The following is a 14,194-nucleotide window of genomic DNA, read 5'->3' on the forward strand; positions in this document are numbered from 1 at the left end:
CCGCGGCGCCGCGCACATCTTACTGGGGGGCCGCCCCGCCGGCGCCCGCCCCTCCTGGCTGCCGCCCACGGGCTGCCAGCGAGCTAGGCTCCTGGGATCCGCCCGGGCTCCGTTCGGACTCGGACTCGGCTCCGGCTCCGACTCGCGTCGGCTCAGCTCCCGCGCGGGCTCCCACCTGCCCTGGCTGCCGGGCGCTGGCAGGCGGGCTGCACGCGTCTCCGGCCGCTCCTCCTCCAGCCGCCGCCGATGCTATCGCCCGGGCTCGCACAAAGCCCCGGAGTGGAGTTGCACGCGCGCACACTCTCCCTCCCAGCCCCCTCCCCCGCGCCCTGCCTCCCGCCTCCCGCGCCGCCCGCCGCCCGCGCTCCCTCCGCGCAGTCCCCCGCGCACACACACTTCACACTCACACCCGCCGAGGCGCACACTCGCGCGCTCACACCTGCGCGGAGGGCGGGGAGAGGGACCCTGGCTCCTGCGCGGGGGGACGCCCGGAGAACGAGGACTCTCCTTGTTCCCAGACGTCCCCATCGGCCCCGTCGGCCCCAGTCCCTTCCACTGCGAGGGCACGGAGCCCGGGAGACAGGCGTGGAGCGCGAGAGCTGGCACCGCGATCTGGGAGACGGCGGCAGCCCAGCGGCCGGACCAGCTGGAGGAGACGCGCCCGCCGGGAGCAGCGAGACCCGGAGCCCGCCGTCTGCGGAGTCTGGCCTCGTAGCTCCCACGCGGCGGGCGCTGGCTGGACGGCGGCGGCGGCGGGAGACCGACCCGGGAACCGGCTTCCCTCCTCAACCCCATTCCTCCCTGGCGCAGAGTTGGGGCTAGGGGTTCGGAGAAACAGAATAAGAAAATTGTCTACGCTGGGCCTGGGGAGCTGCGGGAGTCTGTACGGGTGGGAGAGCCCAAGCCAGACCCCCTGCTGTGGGAAGCTGGACTCTTCGCGCACGAGAGGGGTCCTGGGGCTGCGGAGGAGGAAGACCGCTCTCGCCTTAGATGCAGGGGGGCTTGTGCGCCGGGCCCACTCCCTCTCAGTCCTCTCTCCTAACTGTGCAGGAGGGGCTCGTGCCCCCTCCCTCATTCTCCTGAGAAAGAATACAGAGAAACTAATTTGTCGTGGGATGGAGTAGGATCCGTGGGGGAGCAAACTAAAGGGGTTGAAAAGAAAAACAACGTTGTTTATTAGCAATAATAAATTTTTTTTTCAAGTGGCGCTGGGTGTCGAGGGAAGGGAAGGGCTGTGGAGCGAGGCTGGAGCAGGAGGCTGCGAATTACGCAGTTAGGCGAGTTTAATGACCTTTTTGACAGAGACGAAGCGGTGCCGATACAGTAGATAAATAAACGGATCTGTCACCGGGCAGCGGCTAGGCTGTGTGTGAATTTATTTTTCTCATTTAAATAATTTGATCTATTCCATCATTTCCAATCTCTCCCATTTGCCAGCTGTCTGGTAAGAGCATGGCCTCCAACATCTGAAGAGCAAATCTTTAATTTTCTTACAAATATACTATGAGCCGAGCTCTCATCCGACTGTTAATTTCCCCCTTTTTTCCCCTCCCTGTCTGGGTGCAGGGGCCCGTGGCATTGTGTGGGGATGTGACTATCTCAGTGTGGCCAATCCTGCCAATTAGGAGGGGATGCCCTCCCACCTCAGGCGGAGGCCACTGTGGCTGTAGGGAGGAGAGCCTCCCTGGGCTCCTCACAAAAGAACACAAAGGGGTGTGCCTGTCCCGAGGACATCCTCGAAAATCCAGCAAACGTTTACTGGTGTCTGTCTCTGCTAAAGTTGGGCCTCTCTTGCCCTGGAGCAGGAGCGCCTGGTTTCCCAAGCAGCCACTGGAAAATGTTGCCCGAGGATCAGAGGGAAGGACACTCAGACCAGAGATAGGGAAGCAGCAGCTGCCACCTCTTGATAGAGAGTAAGGGCTCCAGTGAGTACGGAGGAAGTGCAGGAGAGGGGAGCAGAGGGCCGGCCCTCTGGGATACAGCCGGGGGCCCGTTCTTGAAGACGCACACCCCTCCCCTGTCGCCTGCCTATCAGCCTCCGCAGCTGGTTTGGTTGCCCCAAGAAACCAAAAGCCCTGGTTGTTCTCTAAGGAAGAAAATTCCGGCGCGCTGATAGAGAAAGGGAAAGAGACCCGAACTTGAGGCCAAGGATGCAGGGCTAAAAAGGCATTGCCCAAGGCTGGTTTGGGGACAGGCAAGGGGAGTGCCTGGATGCTAATTCTGCCTGGGGTGTTCTGCAGGCAGCCTGCAAGTGGCTTGGCAGGGAACTGGAGAAGCAAAAAGGTAGAGGTGTGGTTCCTAGGAGGGAGCAGATCCGAGGCCAGCAGACGGGAAGGAGAAGGGGAGGAGAAGGAGCAGCCTCCAAAAAAGCTAGCATGAAAGTGGTACTAGAAAAGCAAAGAAAGGAAGGCAGAGGTGGATGCTGAGGCCCCCAGAGGGTGAGAGAGAGTGTGGCTCTGTCACCTGTGAGCCCCCTGGGTGGCCCAGGGAAGTAGCACTGACTGGGCCTGCTCCTCCTGCATCCCAGAGTGGGCGGGAGTTACCCAGCAGGCTGCAGATGGAGGCTTTTTCTCTGCTGCCAGGTAGGGCTGCGGTGGGAAACAGCCTCCCTGCTGCAGAGGCTGTGGGGCCCAGTCTCTGAACTTGGAAGGCAGTTGGAACCCTGGGGCTGGAGGGAAGCTGTTGCCCCCAGCCTGGGGCTGGGCCTTTTTCTTGACCTGGCAGCGAGCCATTTTGTAACACAGAGGTTTCCCCAAAACCAACAGCAGCATGTTCCCTCCCAGTCTGGAGGAGGGTGGGATGCATTGCAAGGACAGAAACAACAGTGATGATCCTCATAATGACCCCTAGTATTTACTACATGTTTTTATGGTCCAGGCAATATACTCAATACCTTACGCGCATCACTTCACCTCTTCCTCTCCACACCCACTGTGATAGGATCTTTGTTTAAAATAACAAATCCATTTTACAGATGAAGACTGAGCCTCGGAGGTGTTAGGTGAGCGGTCCAAAGTCACACAGCTGCTATGTGACCTTTCTTTCTTCCCTCCATTCTTCCTCCCTCCCTCCTTCCTTCCCTCCCTCCCTCCCTCCCTCCCTCCCTCCCTCCCTTCCTTCCTTCCTTCCTTCCTTCCTTCTTCTAAAATGTATTGGGCATCAGCATTTGCCAGGCCCCTGTGGGTGAGGTGTCGAGGTTCATATACAGGCTCAGCAGACTCCTGAGTTCATAGGATTAACCCTGTCCTCTACCATCTGGGCTGAGTAGGGGACAGGCTGTAGGGGCCAATTCTCATCACTCCCCTGCGGAGCCCCACTGGGCTGCCTGCTGTGGAAAGCTGAGAACAGAATAGGATTCGGAGACTTTACAGGCAGACTGGGGAGCCCAGTCATCCTTAACTCATGAGGAGAAACCTGCAGCCCTCTGTGCCGGAGCATGACATGCCTCTCCATGCTGCCCCGCCACCAGCAGGCACCAGGGCTTTCGCTATCTCCAGCCGCATCTCCTCCGGGCCATTGGGAGCCGCCAATCCTAGCTTTTCGCATTGTTGGTAAACAAGTCTACCCACCAGCCAGGCCTCAGCTCCCTGCTCCCCCACGAGGCAGCCAGCGCCGGATTTATGAGGCCTCCAAACCTCATTCAGACTAATGCAGCTTTTCATTCCCAAATAAAAGGAGCCGCTGTCTGAAAGGACAAGTGCTCCTGCATTTCATTAACATCCCTGAAAACGGCTGAGCTGGCCCGGAGTTGATGCCAGGGAGATTCATGTCTCCCATTGGCTCACAGGTGGGGGGCGAGGGTAGGATTCCCAGGAAGAAACCCCCGAGACTCTCAGCCCCTTCCCTGGCCTCCTCCCTCCACCACTCCCCAGCTACTTTGGGTGAGGGACAAGGGGCCCCCAGTGGTGGTGGTGCTCTTTGGAGGAGTCCCCTGTGTGTGTGTTTTGTTTAGACTGCTCCGCTCTGGCTCTCAATCCCCCAACAATCGCAGTGAGTGATGAGGCCCTGAGCTCAAGTTACCGAGATTCATGATCTCTGCTTCCCTGGGAAACCACGGAGTAGACTCGTGCAGTGGCTGAGTGCAAATTCCTAGGACGTGAGTGCCCTCTGCCGAGGCCTGCCTACCTTCAGCTCCCTTCCTGCTACCCAGCAGGCTGGCTGCTGGCAGTGCCTGGACGCTGAAGCCCTGGGGCTTTGGTCACTCCCCTAAGTGTCCTACCTTGGGGCCAGGCTGCTCTACAAGCCTGCACCAGGGGTGCCTTGGTGAGAATGGGGGAGGCGCTCCCTTGCCCCATCTCACCCCAGAGCGGGGCCAGGATTAGAGGAAGGCAGCTGCCGGCCCTTGCCAGATCTTTGCCAACTGCTCAAGCAGGGAGGGAAGAGAAGAGACCTTTCCCACTGCCCACTTTATTGCACAGTGTTCTCTCAATGGCAACGTGCGTGCTCACCACAAAAGCCACGCCCCAGTCATTTGCAGGACACTTCGACCTGCCTTTTGGCTCAGGGACAGGGACTCTTTCATCACCCTGGGGCCTTTGTCCCTCATCCCAGTCCCAAGGGAGCAGCACAGCCAGGTTGCCACCTGAGCAAGCAATAAGCCCAGCGAAGGTTGCATCACCTTAGATTTTTGTCAACGGTCAGGCAAGCTCATTCCTGCTGAAGTCAATTCCTGTGTTTACTGTCAGCTTAACCCGCTGCAGTGAGTTATTTCACAGCCGTGAGGGATACAGGTAGACCAGGCACCAGAGATACATTGTTTCAATAGTTCGGGTGTGGTTCTGGTGAAGGAGTAAAGGATAGGCACCAACCCCATTTGTATCTATACATAATGGAACAGAAGCTGATGGGCTGAAAGCAGAGGGGGTTCTGCCGCCTTCAAGGAGCAGGGTGGGGAGAATTATCCACAGGAAACCAGCACCTCCTGGCCCCTTTCTTCAGTACCAGGGGTGGAAACCAAAGTTACTTGCTCACTCACTCATCCATTGCTTAATTAATTTATTCATGTACTCACTCATTCCATCACATCCATTCACTCATTCATTTATTCCTAGGATCATCCATGTATTTCCACCATGCAATCATTAACATGTTCATTTACTCATTTACTCAGTCCCTTACTCATTTATCTACTCACCATTCAATCAGTCATTCTCTGAGTAATTCTTCGAATCCCTCCATGACCCACTCGTTCACGTATTCATCCACTAATTTTGCTTGTTTTCTCGTTTGCTCCCTCACACATTTTCTCATTCACTCACTCACATTCATCTGCTTGCTTATTATTCACTCGTCCATTCATTCATTGGCTTAGCCATCTATTCTTTCTTCAGCCACCCAGTTGTTCATTCACTCATTTACTTTCGGTCCTCTGCTCAGTCACTCACTCATACACTCACCCATTCACTGGCTCATTCACTCTCCCTCATGCACTGCCCCCTCACCACACCCAGCAAAGACACCCACCTGCTCCTTCTGTCCTCAGACACCTTGAGGCTGAGCCTCAGACACTGCTGCCCCTGCCAGCCACCTAGCGTCCTGGCTTCTTCAGAGCCCCACTCTTACATCCTCCACTTTATGATGAAATTCAGCAAACTTCAGGATTCTGCTAACATCCCTGACCCTGGAGAGGGTCTGGGCATTTGTCCCACTAACAGGGATCAAGACCCACAAAGACCCAGATTCCATGTCTCGTGACGGGTGTAACAACGAGGTATCCAAGGTGCCACCTGACTGAGCCAAGAGCCATCCTGGCTTCCACTTGCATCATCTTTTTTTGTCTTTGGACCAACTCAGGGATGCAGGAGGGAAGAAATGGTTCTCAGAGGAGTCAAATATTGCTGGGGAGGGCAGAAGTAGGCTCCTATTGTTGCTCAGATGATGGGGAGAGAACAAATGCATGAATGAATGCAAGAATGAATAAATGAGGTAACATGAGAGAATGAGCAAATGAATTAAAAAGTGAATGAATGAATGAATGACTAGATGAATGAGTCCTGCCCAAAAAGTAAGTGGCAAACAGCTTCTGACCCAAGTGACCAAATTCCCAGGCCAGCAGTGTCTCCACTGCTTAACAACTGCTACCCTGGATCCCTGACCTTGCAGGGGGTGGTGGGAGAAGGGGAGACAAAACTAGAGCATGCATTAGCCAACAATAGATTTTGGTAGCGAAGTGCCTCCCTTGGAGGCTTCAGTGAGCCAGTTCTCGGCTGCACCTGTCCCCCTAAGGCCAGGAGGCTGCCATCATCCCTCCTTAGAGAGACACACAGAGAGAGACAGAGTGATCCTTGAAAATCCAATCACTCAGTGATAAGAAAACAAACAAGTGAACTTCTCCAAGTTTGCCAGACTTCCCTGCCCGAGGCCAGCTTAATTAAAGTTGATGTAGAATTTTAAAGTGGGAAAATAATTAGGGCAAGTGGCAGAAAAGAGAGAGGAAGGAAAACATTGTTCTGTTTTGTGTTTTGCTCCCTCTTAATTATGCCACAGACTGTCTCTCCCGTGGATCCCATCCCAAGTCTGCCCTCCGCCAAGATTCCAGTAGGTGGTACGCTGTGTGAGTTGCACAGGCACACCTGTGCCTCTCTGGCACACAGGTATGGCGCTTCTCTGCCCGCAAGACAGGCAAGGTGGCAGACAGCCAGGCTTGGAGTGGAGATGAGCATGTGTACCGGACACTCGGGAGGAAGAGTCAGGGGGAGATGGAGACAGAGGCAATGGAAGGGGACCCTGCCCCAGGTCCAGAGGGTAGTGGGCACTGGGTTCTTCCCTCCCCCTGATGCCAGATGTGGGCTTTGGTCAGGACACACCTAGCCCCAGCCTGGAGGGACAGCAGATCGCTAAGGATACTGCCCCTGTCCTGCCTTGCTTCAGGGAGATAAGATTTTCCAGCAACCACCAAATGTTGGAGGAAGTACTTGGTGTTTAGCCCAGAATGAGGCTGGGGTGGTTAGAATGCCGGCTGCAGCAGGTGCTAGGACTCAAGCCCACCCCACATCCCAACACTTCTGTGTCCAGATTAGCCTTGCTTTGTTGCTGTTCTTCCTCCTGGCAATGGGGCAGAGAGGCTGAGCACCAGCTTCATGAACTGATTAGAGACAGAGGCAGCCTGGGCAGGGGAGAGCTACAGGCTCCTTGGGGAAAGGAAAAGGGGGACATTCATTTAGATTTCACTGAAGGGGGCTGGGCATGAATGGGTACCTGTCCCCGATGCTGTGCCTATACACACACAAGCATACCAGTACAGGTACATGCCCATACTACTGCATACACACCCACACAAACACACAAAGAACTACCAACATCCACCCACGACTGGGGAAAGCATGAACTCTGCAGCCAGACAGCCTGGCTTCAAATCAGCTCTGCCTCTTAACAGCTGAGCATCCCAGGGCAATTTACCTGATTTTCTATGCCTCTGTTTCCTGTCTATAAAATGGGGATAATAATAGTGTCTGCCCTGCAGTGCTGTTGTGAGGATTAAATGAGGTAATACATGTGATGTGCTCACAACGGTGCCTGGCACATTGTAAGGGCATGTCACACTTAGCAATCAACTGTCTCTGCTGCTTGGAAGTGTCAGACTCCTGAGGAGAGCCTGGGGGGAACTCTCTCCTTCAAGCCTCCGGTAGGAAGAACAGCATGTTTGCCCTCTCTCTATCTTTCTCTCTCTCTCTCTCTCTCTCTCTCTCTCTCTCTCTCTCTCTCTCTCTCTCTCTCTCTCTCAGATGGATCCCTGGCTTCCAGGTTCACCAGGCTGCATGTGAGTGGGGTAGGGAAGGCTCAGAAAGACTGATGCATGTCAGGCTGCTCCTCTACTCTCCCCCATCCCCGACCACATGGACCAGGTCCGCAGAAGCTGTGGGGCTGCTGAGTCGTGGGTCTCTGTGTTCATCCAGCAGACTGGCTAGCTGGCTGCCTTAGGGGAAGGAAACCCTATGGCTTGCACCCCAAACCTGCTGTCAGATTTTGACATTTCTCCAGGATCCCTCCTCCCTAGCAAGCCCTCACTCCTACCACCTTGGCTTCCTCTTGGTCCTGACCTTGGTGATATTCCCTAATTCTCTCTGCATCTCTCTCCAGGATCTGCCCATCTCCAGAGAACCTGCCCAGCATCTGACTTGAGGGAACAACTCAGGAGGATCCATTTAGAATAAATAAACACTCCCTCCCAGAGCTCCCCAGAACTGGGACCCTTCAGAAGCCTTGGGGCAGGAGGTGGGGGGCTGGCACCCCGAGGACTCAGAGGCAGCTCCTAGGCCTGGCTGCTGAGTGCTGCTGTGTCTCCCTGGGGGCAGAAGGAATGCAGCTGTGGAGGCAGGCAGCCGGGAGGGGAGGCTTGAGCCAGAGCCTGGGTGGGGGATGGAAGCAGCTTGGTGGTGGGAGCCAGCCCCAGCTCTGTGTTATCTCTGAGGCAGCAGGGGGACCATGCGGCAGGGATCCCAGTTCTGCCAATCAGTTAATCCCAGGCTCCGGCCCTCCACCTGGGTTTTCTTGGGTTGAGTAAACGAATCGGAGACAGGTGCCAGTGGCCACAGCCTCCTTTTTCGGAGTTGGCTTCATTTCATTCTGTTCACTCAGCCAGCCGAGTCCCTTTGCTCTCTAGCTTGCACACACATCCCTTCCAAGCACCAGGACACTCAGAGAAGCTCAGAGACTGAAGACAGATGGCAACCAGGGGATGGGGATGGAGAATAAGCATCTGATAGCCATTTTCAGGGACAGGAGAGAATCCAGCATGGCCAGGGGCCCTCCCTGTCAAAAGGACAGGAGGCTCCCTATGCTTCAGGTCAGGGCAGTTGGCCCATTGATGGTGGCCTCGCTGCCCAGGGAAGAGAGGAGCATGAAGGGGCAGCTGGGATAGGGCCACTGATGGCTTTTTACAGGACTCCTCTCCCAGGCACAGCCCCCCCACCCCAGAGAGCCCACTGGGCAGGACATGCTCCAAGGAGTCACCAGCTAGATGGTCACTACCTTGCTAATTTATGCTTCTGTGGCCAGAAGCCAGAACATACAGGCAGAGGGGTATGGACAAGAATTCCACAGCCTGTGGTGGGAAGTTTGGGGTTGGTTCTGCATCCACAAGCACACATACTATTGAGTGAAAGATAGAAACAATTTTCTAGACACTGCAAGGGAACACCCTTATACCAAACACATTTCAAGCTAGTCTCAAAAATCTACCCACTTGCTTCCTTCAACCATGCCTTTATGATTTTTTTCAAGGACTCCTGGTAACCCACTGTCACAGGGGGACTAGGAGGTGCCAAGATGGCACAGGAGGGCTGTAGGGTCATAGGGAAAATCTAAGGGGACAAATGGGAGACTGAAGCATACAGGCAGGGGCAGAGGGGATGCAGGTAGAGATCATGAGGATTCAGAGAAAAACAAAGGGATTATGTGTAGGGCTTGAGGGGATGGATGAGGACTTGAGAACCCCTAGAGGGGACAGAGGATGAACTAAGGGTCATATCCAAAGTTGGAGACCAAAGTTGGAGGAGATGGGTAGGAGTTATAAGGACTCAGAGAAGAGCATAAGGAACAAAGTTGGGGACTTAGGGACAAGGAAAGGGAATCTCCTCCATAAGCAGCTCCCAGCCTTGAAGGGGAGAAAAAGCACAAATGAAGGCTGATGGTGGGTGGAGGAATAGGAGGAAGAGGAGGAGATGACATGTCTTGCCAAGAATAGCCGCTGAAGCAACCAAGAGTTGAAGGCCAAGCTTAGCATCTGCTCATCTACTCCTGAGAGAGCATTTGTGGGGCCAGGTCCCCAAGGCCCCACCTAGGTCCTGAAGCATCGTCCACACGCTACCCAGGAAGCCAAGGATGGTGTATTCCCAGAGCACCCAGTGTGTGCCCAGGAACCACCTACTCTGCTCAGCTCTGTGTCCTCACTTTTAAGGAGCTCACAGGACACCTGGAGAGCCAGGCGTGGAAACAGAGCACTCCACATACTGGGGCAAGTGTCGTTCTGGCAAGCAGATGTGAGCACTGTGGGAGCCCAGATGAGGGAGAGCTCTCAGCAAAATCCAGTGGCTTCCCTGATCATGATAAGGCAGGAGTCTCAGCCCAGGGAAGCACTGAACATGCTCCTGCAGGATCTACCATCTCTGTCCTTTCCTCACGGCAGCCACCAGCCCCGCAGCCAGGCTCTGACTTCCCCTCCCCAGCCCCACTCCACGTCCAAGGCTGCGTTGTCTTACTAGGATCACCTGGGGGACTTTTATAAAGAGGGCATTATTGCTGTATCATTTACATACCATAAACTTCATCCATTTAAACTGTACAATTTAATGGTTTTAAGTAAATTTGCAGACCTGTGCACCCAACACGGCAATCCAATTTTAGAACATTTCCATTGTCTCAAAAATATTCAGTATGACTGCTGATCTAGAGGACTTTGATGCAGTAATTCTGAGACAGAGTTTGGGAATATGTAATTCAACAAGTTCCCTGGGTGATTCTGGGACAGTGGTGCTCTGGGAGTGGTGTGGTTTGAATACGTCCTCCAAGGGCACATGTTGGAAACTTAATCCCCTATGCAAGGTGGGACCAAAGGAGGTGATTGGGAATGGACCCTTGTCCGTATCTATCTTGGGAATGGGTTTGTTATCGTAACAGTGGTCTTGTTATAAAAGCAAATTCCACTCTCCATTGCACTCTCTGCTCTCCTGCTCTTTCCTTTTCCTCCACAGAATGACACACCATGAAGGCCCTTTCCAGATACCAGCCCCTCAGTGTTGAATTTCCCAGCCTCCAGAATTTGAAAGAAAGAAATCTCTGCTCTTTATAAATTGCCAAGGTTCTGGTATTCTGTTATAATAGTACAAAATGCATTAAGACAGACATACACTGTATCTCAGCCACTGTTGGAAGAACCTTTCCAAAATGCAAAATACAAAGTTGGGGGGTGCTGTTCTTCTGCTCAGACTCCTCTAATGGCTCCAGACAAGTTTCTTAGGGTGGGATAGCAATAGAAGTAAATCATAAGCAGAGGCACTTGGGGACTTGGGGGACACAGAAGGGAGGACCCTGGAGAGGAGCATCATCTCTATAAGCTCCTCCCAGCCTTGAAGGGGAGAAAAAATACAATGAAGGCTTACTACATGCTAGGCACCATTCTAGGCACTTTACTTGCGACAATTCTTTTAATCCACACAACTGCCCTTTGAGGTAGATACTGTTATTATTTCCACTTTGCTGATGAGGATAGAGACATTGCTAGTAAGCGGTGGAACCAGGCTTAGCATCCAAGCAGCTGGGCTCCCATTCTCTTACACCCTAGAGCACTCCACACTGCATGGGCTCTTCTCTTTTTTGTTTTTCATTTAGTTTTGTTTGTTTTTGAGATGGAGTATCACTCTGTCACCCAGTGGCATGATCTCAGCTCACTGCAACCTCCGCCTCCCAGGTTCAAGCAATTCTCCTGCGTTGACCTCCTGAGTAGCTGGGATTATAGGTGTGGACCACATGCCCAGCTAATTTTTGTATCTTTAGTAGAGACAGGGTTTCACCATGTTGCCCAGGCTGGTCTCGAACTCCTGACCTCAAGTGATCCACATGCTTTGGCCTCCCAAAGTGCTGGGATTATAGTCCTGAGCCACCGCGCCCAGATCCTGATCTGTTCTCTGATATTGTCTAACCTGTGACTTCCCCACCCTCCCCACCTCTTCCACCCATCTCCACTTCAACCCAAACAGCCCATCTACTTTCATGCCTTTGCACATTTACACAGTCTTCCTCATACCTAGATCTTCCTGCACCCTCTTCTCCATTGGGAATTTCTGCTTATGCTTCAAAACCCAGCTTCAATGTCAGTTCTTTTGTGATCCTTTCTATAGCTTCCCAGACAGAGTTAACTGTTCCAGTCCCTGCTCTTCCCTGGATTTGCACACATCTCAGTTTAAGAGTGTGTCTCCGAAGGCTGCACTTAGTGCTGTGTCCCAGTCTGTCTTCCCAGTCTATGGGCTTCTCTGGGTAAGGGACTGTGTCTGCCTCGTCTCTATAAACCCCACAGTGCCTGATACATCATAGGCTTGTTAAATTGCAGTGGTCCAGCCAGAAAGGTGTGGTGGGGTGGGAGGTTCCTGCCATCTCTTTTCAGCCCCCAGCCCAGTCTTCTCTCAAGTATAGCAGGCCCTCCTCCCTCTGGGGCACATCTGCCATTTTTAAAACTGCAAAGGACAACGTGTCTCCAACTGCAGAGGCAATATTGGTTTATTCTCCTCTATTTCCCAAGCACTACCACATGGTCTTTTACAGAGTGGGCACTCAGTAAATGCTCGCATGAATGAGTGTGTGAGTGAGGGAGTGAATGAGACCCCATCCTCCGGGTTCCCTGACAAGGACTCTGTCTGGCTCACGTCCTCTTTCCACTTAAAGATGCCTGGATCTTTCCTAACTCCACTTATGCAGGAGGTTAATTCAAGTGCTTTCCAGCTTAGCAAGCAATAAACAATTTGGTGTTGCAGTGAGTTGTTCTGCGTGTCATATTTATGGATCGAAAGTGGGGGAAGGGGTTGGGGGTGTTATTAAGTTCAGTGTTAACGGGGAATGCTACATGCCCTTCCTTAATTACTTTCATCTCTTTAATTAGATGTGTATGGGGGGGTGCTCCAGGGAGGGGACTGAAAGTCACAGCAGAGAAGAAAGGTATTGGTGGCATTCTGCCATCTGATAGGACAGCAGTCATCTGTGGGGGGTCAGAAGGTGGAGGGGGTGGGGACCATCTCCTCTCTAGAAGGGTCTCTGAGGTGGAGAATTCTGAGAGCACCCTTCCTCTTCTTTTCTCCAGGGGCCCTGTTTTCCCACTTGATTGTTTTCCTCCCAGTTTCTCTCTTGGCACCAGCCAGGAGCAGTTCTAGCCTCCTGCCTGCTGAGCAGGACCCCCCCGCTCCTTTTTGATTCCACACAAAGGTCACAAGATGTGCTGTTGTGTGTAACACACATTCCCCTTTACGGTGGTACAACTGGGGGATCCTGGGCACCTCTTCTTCAGCCCAACAGGCCATAAGCTTGAGGGTGAGGCCTCCTCCCCAGCATCCGTCCCCTGTGGAGCTCTTCCAAGTCCCTTCCTGGGGGCATCCAACCCAGATAATAACCCGTACAGACACAGTGCTAGGCACTTCCCATTTGAGCCTCTTGTGACTCTGGGAGGCACTGTCAATGACCCATGGTGAGTGACTGGCCTGAGCAGCACAGCTAGGAAGCAACATCAGCAAGTGTTTGATCCCCTCGAATCTTTTCCTGGCACTGATGCTGCCTGAGTAGAGTTTCTGCAAACTGAGAGCATGAGCTGCTGCTTCCCATCATGGACCAGAAGCCACAGGGGCAGCCAACACAGCTGCTCTGGCTGCATCAGGCATCTGAGGGTGGAGAGAGTTCCTCCAGGACCCAGTTGATGGGGACCCGGCGGGGCCCCCCATCCTTCACACACGCCGGCTTCCCGTGCCAAGGCTCTTCCTCTTCTCCCCACTGCCTGTGGGGAGATGAGCTCCAAACCCAGCCCATCTGCTGCATTTTCCTGAGACTCCCGAGACGATCCAATTCTGCACACCAGATGGGAAATAGCATGTACATTTCGGATGGTGATTAGTGTTTTTGTTTTTTTCCCCAAACGCTCACGTTAATGGAGCTCCTTCCTGAAAGCAAATTGGAAAGACTTCAGTTTGACGGAGCCTTGTCAACCTCCACCTCCCCCCACTCAAACACAAGCATGACTTTTCCAGGTTCTGTGTGCAGGGGCCTGGCCCCATGTCTGCCTCTCTGCCCAGGGCCACCATCTGCACTGATGGGGCCTCATGCTCCACCGTGCAAAAACAGGGCAGGGGACAGGATTTCCAGGCTGCAAAAGGACTCCTTGTGGAACCTGGAGATTTACAAGGCAAATAACTCCAGCCAGGCCTCCTTGAAAATACCTTAAACCCCCACAAATTCTGACTGAGAGAGGGAGTTAGGACTTGATGGATAAACCAGGATTTTTCTTAGGGCTTATGACTTCAGAGGAAGTTCATATATAATGCCAGATTCGTAAAGGCTAGAACTGATATCTTTCTGTATATTTGAGCCAATGCATAGTACATAATAGATGTCAACAGATGCTTGCTGAATAAAGAAATGAATATAAGATAGGTAAGTACGAGTATTCTGTGCATGGAGTCATATACAATACTCATTTTCCAACATGTTTGTAATTCAC

General features: G+C 53.2%; 1 protein-coding gene across 1 annotated transcript in view; it reads right to left on the reverse strand.

Annotated features, from left to right (window-relative positions):
- GRIK3 (glutamate ionotropic receptor kainate type subunit 3) overlaps positions 1-689 on the reverse strand; it is a 230,936-nt gene extending 230,247 nt beyond the window's left edge. Inside the window, exon 1 of the mRNA XM_035250837.3 lies at positions 440-689. The gene's annotated coding sequence lies outside the window, so the exon portion shown is untranslated. The remainder of the gene's footprint in view (positions 1-439) is intronic.
- Between the last annotated feature and the right edge of the window lie 13,505 nt (positions 690-14,194).

This window comes from Callithrix jacchus, chromosome 7 (genome assembly GCF_049354715.1).
Source record: "Callithrix jacchus isolate 240 chromosome 7, calJac240_pri, whole genome shotgun sequence".
NCBI lineage: Eukaryota > Metazoa > Chordata > Mammalia > Primates > Cebidae > Callithrix > Callithrix jacchus.